The 10,952-nt window shown below is 39.7% G+C and overlaps 1 long non-coding RNA gene across 2 annotated transcripts; it reads left to right on the forward strand.

Moving 5' to 3' along the window:
- Window positions 1-1,257: 1,257 nt before the first annotated feature.
- Window positions 1,258-10,153, forward strand: LOC115579800 (uncharacterized). 2 transcript variants are annotated; one of them, XR_003983741.1, is made up of 8 exons: window positions 1,258-1,403; window positions 3,015-3,066; window positions 4,225-4,440; window positions 4,855-5,943; window positions 6,068-6,234; window positions 6,322-6,482; window positions 8,357-8,633; window positions 9,144-10,153. It is a non-coding gene; the product is annotated as an uncharacterized LOC115579800 (long non-coding RNA). The 2 variants fall into 2 exon arrangements; XR_003983740.1 differs by lacking the exon at window positions 1,258-1,403 and having other exon boundaries at window positions 1,981-3,066.
- Window positions 10,154-10,952: the final 799 nt, after the last annotated feature.

Here is a 10,952-nt window from a genome sequence, read left to right on the forward strand (position 1 = left end):
CGTAAGGTTTTCAGTAGCCAATTCTGCAATATTTGCATTAATTTCTCGTGAAGGACACAGTTTGTAACTGTTAAATGTACATACTGTTGTAGCAATTACGGAAACATGTCGTAATTTTCCCAACAGCCAAAACTGTAATATTTGCATTCATTTCTTGTAAAGGATACAGTTTGTAACTGTTAAGTGTACATACTGTTGTGGCAATAATGGAAATATACTGTAATTTACCTAAAAGCCGACACCGCAATATTTTCATTAATTTCTCGTGAAGGATACAGTCTGTAACTGTTAAATGTACATACTGTCGTAGCAATAACGGAAATATGCCGTAAGGTTTTCAGTAGCCAATACCGCAATTTTTGCATTAATGTCTTGTCAAGGATACAGTTTGTAACTGTTAAATGTACATACTGTTGTAGCAATAACAGAAATATGTCGTAAGGTTTCCAGTAGCCAATACTACAATTTTTGCATTAATGTCTCATCAAGGATACAGTTTGTAACAGTAAAATGTACATACTGTTGTAGCAATCACGGTAATATGCCGTAAGGTTTCCAGTAGCCAATACCGCAATTTTTGCATTAATGTCTAATCAAGGATACAGTTTGTAACAGCAAAATGTACATACTGTTGTAACAATCACAGGAATATGCCATAAGGTTTGCAGTAGCCAATACCGCAATTTTTTGCATTAATGTCTCGTCAAGGATACAGTTTGTAACTATTAAATGTATGTTCTGTTGCGGCGATAACAGACCATTGCCATAATTTTACTAACAGCAAACACAGCAGTATTTGCATTAATTTCTCGTAAAGGATACAGTTTATAACTGTTAAATATACTATTGTAGCAATAACAGAAATATGCCGTAAGGTTTCCAGTAGCCAATACCGTAATTTTTGCAACTTTTAAAATCTGCCTATGTAGAAACGACTGGGATATTGTTCTCATTTACATCTAATCAGTGGCAGCTGGCCAATAGGGGGTGCTAGGGCGTCGCCCTCCCTGATGCAAAGTGATTTGTTTTTAAATAATTTGTTATTTTTTCCAAAATAAAAAAAAACTTCGTGGCGATTTGAGGACTTTGTAAAGATTTTTGAATTTACGAGATGCACTTGAACGCACCATGAATTAACTTTCGGTTACTTCACCCTGTCCCTCCAACGTGCGCAGTGGAGTTGCAGCGGTTCATCACAGCCAATTTTTTTTGTAACACATTGGATTGCATCATTTGACAGAGAGGCGCCTGAATTTGAACAGCCCAATCAGCACACTACATCTGAGGACCAGCGGGAAGGTTTTTTTCTTTTTTACCCCGAATCCACTCTCGGTCTGTGGGCTAGCCTAGAAGATTTTATCTCAAACAGACTACTCGACTACAGCTTCCCCTCAGTTTCCCAGGTATGGACATTTTACAGAAGGTTACATACAGTTAAATGTTTTAATTGCATTTGGTTAATTCCGTTTAAAAAAACATAACAACAGACCGTTGTGTGCAAAGTGTGTATTTCCACAACTAACTGTAGGTCTGTAAGCCTCAAGGTTGCTATTGCTGCATGCTAACCGTTGGTGTGGTCTATTTAAGATGTATTCTTGTAACATATGTGCAGAAACAGTTCAGTCTGTTAAAGCATTTGTTGTCCATTGCAAACTGCATCGCAATGAACCAAGGTGTATGTTCAAGTGTGTTGCAGCAAGTTGTAAGCAGGTGTGTACTGGTTATTTAGCATTAAAGGCGCACTTCTATCGTCATCATAATAGCATGCCAACACTTACTCGGGATACAACTTTGACAACATTGAAATGCACTGTTTCACTTTGTGAACGGCAGTGTATGGGAGTAAAATCTTTGGTTGCTCACTTAAATGAGCACATATTAGAGGGGCGCCAAGTAGCTTGCCCTGTGAGAGGATGCAAACGTGTATTCAGTGTAAAATCTTCCTTTACCTCTCATATGTCCAGAAAACACAGACATTGTTTGGAAAATGTGTTTCGTGGATCGATTAACGAAGATACTCAGAGTGCTGCAAGTGCTACCATGCAAGAAGCTGCCAGCTTGTCAGATGCTGAAGACACTGTTAAAGATAGGCCAAATTTCAGTGACTTGTATCTCAGAAATGTATGTATGTTTTACCTAAAACTACAGGGACAGCATCTTCTTCCAGCATCTACCATTCAAAACATTGTTGAGGAGATACAGAATATACACGAGTTGGGACAGACATATACTTTAAATAGATTAAATTTGCTTCTTAGAGAAATGTCAGTTGCAGATGAAGACATGGTAAAAATCTGTGACACAATAAAGCAATCTGACTTGTTCACAGCTTGCCACACAGGACCCATGAGAACTGCTTACTCGAGAGCCCAGTGTTTTAAAGACATGTTCAAATATGTTGAGCCCAAAAAAGTGTTTCTGGGCAGAGATGAGAACAGGACAGAGAGATTTGCCTACTATGTTCCTGTGCTAAATACTTTAAAGGGTATGCTGGATTCCAGTTTTGGCAGGGCCTCATGTTAGGGGATCCTAATGATGTTTCCAAAACAGATGTTCTCTGTGACTGTCATGATGGTAAGGTGTTTATGTCCAACACATTTTTTCAGGAAAACCCAAGTTGTCTCAAGCTGGTTTTATACCAGGACGCATTTGAGGTTGTGAACCCATTAGGCTCTGCAAAAACAAAGCACAAGGTTTTGGCTGTTTACTTCTCTCTACTCAACATGCCCCCCCATGTTCGATCAAATACTGATCATATGCAGCTGGTTTTGTTGTGTAGAGAGAAGGACTTTAAGGAATTTGGCCATGCCAAGGTTTTTTCAGAACTGCTGGCTGACTTGAAACTACTAGGGGAGAATGGAATAACAATGGAAGATGAATCTGTTGTGAAAGGAGCACTGTACTGCATTGCTGGAGACAACTTGGGCTCTCACTGCATTGGTGGTTTTACGGAAAATTTCAGTTCCTCTACGTACTTCTGTAGATATTGTCTGATCACTCGGACTGAATTTCAGGGTGCTAATCCAGCCAGGAGGATGTGACAGAAGTACAAGGGATAAAGTTCAGGTCAGTGTTTAATACGCTACAGAACTTTAATGTTTGTTCACCAGGCATGCCCCCTTGTCTGGGCCATGATATCTTTGAGGGTGTACTCTCATACGATGTTGCTCTTTATCTCAAAATCCTTCATCCACAAAAAGAAATGGTTCACGTACACAAGTTTGAACAGACGCATCAAACAGTTCAAATACATAGCAGCAGATGCTTGTTCCAAACCTTGTGCGGTCAGTCCTAAAACACTGAAACTTAGTGGACAAGCTGTACAAAATTGGAACTTCTTGAGACTGCTGCCTCTGTTAATTGGAGACATGGTGCAGGACGCACAAGATGATGTGTGGCAGTTAACTTTGCAGCTTAAGGACATTGTTGACCTGATTTGTGCTCAGCAAATTTCCAAGCCTCAGGTCGCATATCTGGATGTTCTCATCCAAGAATATTTGGAAACCAGGAAGGCACTGTTTCCAGATATCAAGTTAAGACCTAAACATCATTATTTACGGCACTATCCAGGTCTGATCCTGAAATTTGGCCCCCTCATCAGGCTATGGACTATGCGTTTTGAGAGCAAACATAGTTACTTCAAAAGATGCACCAGGCATCTGAAGAATTTCAAAAATCTGTGTTCGACTCTTTCAGAGAGGCACCAGATGTTTCAGGCCTTTCTTTCTGCTGGAACAGTGACTTCCCCAACCTTGCAAATAAAAGATGGCTCACCGTTTTATTCCGAACTTTACAGTGAGGAAGTTAAAGGTGCAGTCCTACATTTTGGCTTCACTGAAAGAAACACAAGGATTCCTGTTGATTTGCAGTATAACGGGATAACTTACAGGAAGGGCCAATTTGTAGTCATTAGGAATGATGAGTCTGTGGAGTTTGGTGAACTCATCCTCATTTTTGTGAAAGATGATTCTGCACTTCATTTTCTGATGAGAGTGTATGAAGGACAATTTCTTCCACAGTACCACTTGTACTTGGTAAACAAGAAGATTGGAGGAAGATTAGAATGCAGACACATTAGTAAGCTGATTGACATGGGGCCATTGTCATCGTACACAAAAAATGGATACCAGTTTGTCCCATTGAAGCACAGTGTCTTGTCAGAATAAATGCTTTAATGTTAGTGGGTCAGAGATCAACCTGTTTTAGGTTTCTGTATCTCAACAGATATGACGGAAACTCAAATTCCAAAGAAGATAAGTGATGCAATTGCAGCAGTGCTTCCAGATCTTCCAGATGAAGTTGTGAAGTCGATAGAGGATACTTTGGAAGCACTTGGCGCAACCACCACAGATGATCTAAAGTACATCACAGAAGGAGACTTACTGCCAGTATTAAAGCCCATACAAGCCAGAAGACTGGTTAATGCATGGGTCCAAAATGGTGAGTGTATTGAAAAAAAAACTGTTGTAAGCTTCTTTGCTCCAACAGAGTTAACTATGAGGTGATTTCCATCTGTAGTCCCTGGGCAGGAGACAGTGTCCTGTGCTTAGAAAAGAAACTACAACTACAATAACTGTTACCTAAAAGTATATAATCTCTATGCACAGGATTAAAAGACTGCAGTAACAGTAAAAACCACAGTACATGTATCTGCTTGTGTTTATGCATAATGAGAACTTGATTAAGTGGATTTTGGCTGTCCAAATAATAACAATAATTGCAGTATTCATTATTGACCATGTTGTGCAGCTGTAATATCTTTATATGTATTTATTGATACACTACATTATTTCACAGAGTACCAAAACATTCAATATTTAATGCTTTCAAATTTCATTTTTTGCTCTTTCACAGACTCAACTGCTTCAACTTCAAACTTTGTGTGTTCTTCTCCACTGTCTGTTCAATCCTCTCCAACTTCGGTCCTGTCCCAGTCTTCACCAGCGTCATCCACAGCTACCTCATCATCCTCAGTAAGCTGCTCCCCATTTGTGCCAAACTGGGTAGACAGTTTTCAGATACCATGGCAGAAGTTCCCTGAAGAGTTAATGCAGACTTTGGAAAGACAAAAAAGGCCAAGTGCACGACTACGTAGAGAAATGGTAAGGATTATGGTTTCTGAAATGATGAAGATTTGTAAGAATCCAACCAAACGCAACACTACAGAGATAGCAAGAAGAATGGTGGCTAAGTATCCAAAGTCACGTGAAGATGTGATTGATGGTGATGTTATTGGACTTGGATTTCATTCCCTGGTAAAGCAACTCCAGTCAAGAATTTAAAATGTCAAACGACCAGACACACCAAAGATAACGAAACGCAAGGCAGAATCAGATGTGGACACTGATGAAATACCCGCTGAACAAAAAGCTAGTGTTCAAGACACATATGGCTGTGTCAACTGGGAGCCAAAATATTTGCCACTTCCTGAAACTGTGGAGAGTCAGCATGAAAAAAAAGAAATTAAGAAGATGTTTAAAGAGAAGAACTACACTGCTGAGTATGTCAAAGAATTAGTCAAGTCCACCTATCACACGCAGCGAAAAGACATCAACAAAGGTACAAGCATCCAGGAGCTATGCCAAGAATGGCCTTTTTTGTTTCATGAAGCTGGTATGGAAGGACACCTCGAGCATCTTACTGGTGTAAAACTGATTGAGGCCTTCTTTGCAAATGTGGACAAAAAGGGGAGGCGCCTCTTAAACTTTCTCAAAACTGTGTCTGCACAAAAACGCAAACCAGTCCTGGATTCTCTCCTCAAGCTTCAAACTGAAAGAAGAAAGTCCAGTGGTTGCTCAGAGGAACTGACAGAGATGGCACTTCTTTTACTGGCTCATTTTGGTGAGAAAGAAGAACATCTGTTCCATTACGTTGAGAAGACCAGCCTTGCTGAGGAGGTTCAGATGGAGAATGTGCCAGCAACACCCTGCCTCATTGTGTGTGGTACGTAAAGTGAACCAAGTTTAGAATGTAGTAGAATGTAATAACCATTGTATTTGCTTTAATTGCTGACATTGATGACCTTGTTATTCAATTTTATTTTTTTGTTCATGTTGTTTTTTCTCAGGGTCTCTGCTTTGCCGCTGACATATTCATGTTGAGCATTGACCAAAAGGTTGTCAACGACCACATCACTTCCTTCACATCCGCCATCTGCCTTCTGTTCGGCAGTTACTACTATTTTAACATACACTACCCAGTGGAATTGCGGTCAACACTGGAGTTCCTCCAAAGGTACAAATTTCTTTCTCAAGATATTAAAAATACGATGTATTTGATTAGACACCTAAGATATTTTTTTCCTTTCTTTGTTTCATCAAGGTGTTTCTTTTCTATTAATCCTGAGAGAGGCACCAAGGTCGAGCACAAGAAGAAGAAGAAGGTGATCTCAGTCAATCCAAGAGTCCTCACTCTCATCTCAGACCTTGCAGACCATGAGTGGACCTAGACCTTCCCGCAATGTTTGGAGTCATGTGATGAAGGTATACTGAATGTAACATACACTGCAGATAATATTGTTGTTAAAACTGCACCAAAACTTTTCAAAGTTGCTGTAAATTTTTACTAGGTGAATTGTGTGGTACTTTGTTCATTGCACTAGATTTCACTTTGTACATTTTCCGCTTTACTGCAGTAGATGTTATGCCATGTTTTCTGAAAACTGTCTACCCACTTGTGGTAATCTTTTTAGATCCAGGATTAAGTTCAAATGTCCTTACAGTTATAGTGTTTCTTGAGATTATTAATGTAAGACTTAAAGCTATAGTACATAACTTCTGTCGACCCCTAAAGGAATTGTGAGTGATCACAAAAACACTGTCCAAACAAACAACCTCAGCATCTAAAACTTACACAATGTCTTTGTTGCTTACCATGATGGTGTTGTATGTATAGCGCCTTTGTTTACTCATAAGGAAAAAAGTGGGAATTTATATGTGGAAAACACTACCGCGACCTGTTTATTCCTCCCTTACGGCTCTACCTCATATTGTCCCTTCGGGAAACAACGCCTGTTGCTGGGCAGGTCCCGCTGTTTACTAAGGGATGAATGTGATTGATGATGTGATGTGATTTAGAAGTCTTTCCCGTGTTTTGATAGACCGGGGATGATATTAAAATAATGTTAAAATGCTGTTCGCCAGCGTGGGAATGTCAACAGTTTATATGTGATAGTTACTATAGGCACTATAGCTTAAAGGGGAATGTGTGTTGGAAGTTCTTATTCTTGATGTACACAGCCTCACAGATAATTTTCATTAAATGAAAATGTTCTATAAAAAAAAAGAAGTTTGATTATTTTTTGTGGTTGTTTTATGGACAGTATGTACATATTTTACTTTTTACTTCTACCATTCAATCTTAAATCTTTATAGTATTATGGTATTTTCAACTATGATGTTTTTATCTGTAAAATCAGCAGTACTAATACACTTTTTACTGTAATGGTATTAAATGTCTTGTAATTTAACAAAACAATATTTTTTTCAGGGGTAAAAACCTTTAGTTTTACATAAACTTCTGGACTCGAACACAATTATTAACCGTAAATCGGCAGTACTTGTGCTCTTTTACGGTTATAGTATAAAATGTCTAACCATTATTTTTGCGTTCAAGTTCTGGCAACTGCAGCTGCCGGTGTGTTACTGTCAAAAATGACTAACAAAACATTTATTTTTGCAGTAATTTATAGACATGTTTACAGAGTATGTTTGTATTTTATCATTTAGACTGTGATTTTACAGTTAAAACTCTTAATATTTCACGGCACAAACTTTGTTTAATATAGTATTTTCATGCTAATTTTGGGGCAAAACAAGGTGTTTTTCAATGGTAAAAACATTTATTCTTACGGTAAAATGTGGAATCAAATGCTATTCTTAACCGTAGAATCAGCAATACTAGTGCTCATTTACCGTAATAGTATAAAATATCTGACCATAATTTTTACGGTCAAGTTCTGGCAACCGCAGCTGCCGGTGTTTTACCGTAAGAAAATACTGACAAAACCTTTATTTTTGCAGTAATTTATGGACATGTTTACAGAGTATGTTTGTATTTTATCATTTAGACTGTTCATTTTACAGTTAAAACCCTTCATATTTCATGGCACAAACTTTATTTCATATAGTATTTTCATGCTAAATTTAGGGCAAAACAAGGTGTTTTTCAATGGTAAAAACATTAACTCTTACAGTAAAATGTGAAATTAAACACCATTCTTAACTGTAGAATCAGCAATATTAGTGCTCATTTACTGTAATAGTAGAAAATGTCTTTCTGTAATTTTCACGGTGAAGTTCTGGCAACCACAGCTGCCGGTGTTTGACCGTAAAAACAATTTTTTTTTTTTTTACAGTGTACAGGATGTTCATTCTGACTCAGAGGAGACTGATCAGATGCTGGAGGATGTCGGCACCGAGGAAGAGCTGGAAGATGAGGGCTTTGAAGACACTGGCTTTGACCCAACAGCTGAAGTACTGGTCCTGTCCTCTGACCCCTCATCTGTCACCACCAGCTCAGTCCACATTCCTCCCACCTCTCTGCAGACCTCTGCTGGTCCTGCATCACCTGCTGCAACTGCTCGTCCCTTTCCTTCACCACCCATCACCCTTGCGGCACCTCAACAGTAGCTGGTAAGTGTTTTTTTGTGTGACATATCATCTGCTTTACTTTCTACGTGGAGTAGTGTGAATTTTTATTTCAGGCTTTCAATTTGCTGACCAGAAAGTCCTCAGCCACCAGCTCAGCCTCTGTCCCTCATCTCCCCACCACCCTCACAACCATTTTGTCCAGCTACCTGAACAACAGCTAGTAATAAATGTTGTGTCAAAAAAAGAACATTGTCAGTGGTCTTTTTGTTTTGCTTGTCATCGTATTATTTGTTTATTTAATAGATATTGTATGAGCACAACACCACGTTCCGTAGCCCGTCAGGTGCCCCCCAACACAGCTGCTGCCCCTCCCTACATCACCATCCTACCAAATACTCTTTCCACTCAAACCACTGGTCCCTCTGGGGCACCTGCCATGACTCAAGCAGCACCTAAGGAACAGCTGTTAAGTTATTTCATGACTAGTTAGACAGTGACAGATGTGTTACTTTTCTGCCTGTGATATTGATTTTGATGTACTATATTTTCCAGCTGGCTGTTGATGACCACGGTATCCCAGGGGTGGACTGAGTGGATAGCCTGGCAGAGTACTTGGTGGGGCTTAGGACTGAAGCTGGCCAAACACTCAGCAACCAGCAGTCCAGTACAATTATAGCCCTTTGGCAGAACCTCCTGCCATATGACCAGTAAAGAGTGGAGAATGCTGCGTGGCACCAGGTGCGTCTGACAACAGGACACCTCGGGTGTTCAAAAAAGAGACCTGAAGTTACACCAGGTGTGGAGAGCACAACGCGTTGCTCATTGGTGTCTTCGGGATCCCCCGCCCAGTGGCCAGGCTGTCGTTGCCTAGTAGAGTCCATCTGTGACACACTGTGTAGCATTCACTACAGCCCCAAAAAACAGGGCAGTTACAAGATGGACTCACCGACTACAGAAAGATCAGGCAGCTGGTCCTGGGTGATGCCACAGTAATGCAGAGCACTACTCTGCAGTTGTGTGAGATCAGTCACACAACACTGGTTGAATGGCACAACAAAAGACTGAAGAGGCAGTGCAGTAGTATTCTGCCTCAAGGGGTCAACTCACCTGCCTCTAATCCAGTTGCTCCTGCGCCTCTCCCACCTGTACAGGTGCGCCCCACAGCTGCACCCCCACGCCCTGGACCCCAGCATCAGTACCACTTGCCCCACAGTACAGCAGGTGTGCAGCTCAGGGGCAGTTATTCCCTCAGCTGGCAACTCCATCTACATCTGCCTGTTGTCCTGAACCCTAGCCCTGTCATTGCTCCACTTATATTTCAAGCACAATTACCTGGAGCCCAACAGATCATTCCTTCTGGCCTGCTTCACTCTGCACCACCTGCCCGCAGGACTTACACCCGGACAGTTGATAAAAATAAATGCAGTCAGTGCCAGCAGCCCCGCGATAAGGACACTGGTCACAGACAGTATTATGGACACATACTGTCCTCAAAAAGCCAACATGCCAGTTGAGCAATGGGTGGTGGAGAAAAAAAAAATAGATTTGTGACATTCTTTGTCTCTGTGAACATAATGTAAAAAGTCTAAATGTCTTGTCTTATTTTAGTATTGTTCTAATAGTTTCCTAGCCTTATTTATCTTCTTTTAGTTCATTTATTATCATTTATATATTTTATTTATTTTGCATACTTGATACTTGTTTAATTTATTTCTTCGTCTGTGTGCTGTGGTTTTAGGTGTGTGTGAGAGGGAGTATTAAGGTGTGAATTTTATAATACATTTGCTATATTTCTACAGAAGTATCTTTCCCTTATTTCTACCATAAAAGTCAGCAAACGTAAGCTATTTGCAAACCCTGTGTAATGACAACACAACAAAGGAACAGAACAGTATTTCAAATAGTTCCACATTACATAAAAGCATGCAAACTAATCATTCACAATTACATTGTTGCAGTACTTTCAATACATGTATTTACTGCTCAGAAATTTAAAATATAGTCTAACCAAAATTAAGTGTCTAGCTGTGGTGATTTTTACAAATGTTTTTTTACATTGCTTTATAAAGTTTATTATTTCATTAGTAATAACATTTTGACATAATGTAAGCATTAAACAACACAATGAAGTTATTTGGCTGGCTGACATTCACAAGAAGCCCCTATCCAATTTGTATCACTAATTAAGTGATATTTAATAGATTTATAACACTTGGCAATTTGGGGTAGTAACATGTTCCAGTCGGGGACCAAACCGGCAAACTTTGGGTCCACAGCTTCCTGCCATACTCCAGTTAAGTGTCATGTTTGGTCATATTTCTGAAAATAATGTAGAAAACAGTGTCCAATAACTTGTGATGG

This window comes from Sparus aurata, chromosome 1, assembly GCF_900880675.1.
Source record: "Sparus aurata chromosome 1, fSpaAur1.1, whole genome shotgun sequence".
Classification (NCBI taxonomy): domain Eukaryota; kingdom Metazoa; phylum Chordata; class Actinopteri; order Spariformes; family Sparidae; genus Sparus; species Sparus aurata.